This window comes from Trypanosoma theileri, assembly GCF_002087225.1.
Source record: "Trypanosoma theileri isolate Edinburgh chromosome Unknown TM35_Tth_26_V1, whole genome shotgun sequence".
In the NCBI taxonomy this organism is placed as follows: Eukaryota; Euglenozoa; class Kinetoplastea; order Trypanosomatida; family Trypanosomatidae; genus Trypanosoma; species Trypanosoma theileri.
In genome coordinates this window covers 286,269-286,812 of record NW_021639868.1, presented here as the reverse complement: position 1 = coordinate 286,812, position 544 = coordinate 286,269, and positions in this window count along the sequence as shown.

Here is a 544-nt window from a genome sequence, read left to right as displayed (position 1 = left end):
ATATATGGAATGAATATGGATATGGATGTGTGTAGGACTCTGCCTGTAGTGCCGTATTGGAGAATAAATACAAGTTGATGATGGAAATAAATAGGGCTGGACTAGGGTAAATAAAAAAAAAAAACATAGATATAAATAGGAACCCTATGCTGTCTATATATAAATATATATATGTATACTTGAATCATGGATGCTGATTTACTCTTGCTTTATTCTTGTTATTCCTTTCTTTTTTCCTCTTTTCTCTCTATTTATACGTATATGTGTATATACATATGTAAGTATATACATATATACATGAAAAGGAAGCAATTATTAGTAAAAAGGGGGGAAAAAAGAATGGAAAGTAAATGGAATAACTCATGAATCATACATACTGATCTGTTGCTATTATTATGTTATTATTATTATTATTTCAATGGAATAAGAGAAAAAAAAAAATAGGTTTCATTATGATCGGTGAGAACAATGGAGAAATAGTAACTCTGTATCCTTTTGCCTTTTCCTTTCTCTGCAGATATATATATTTATATATATATATATA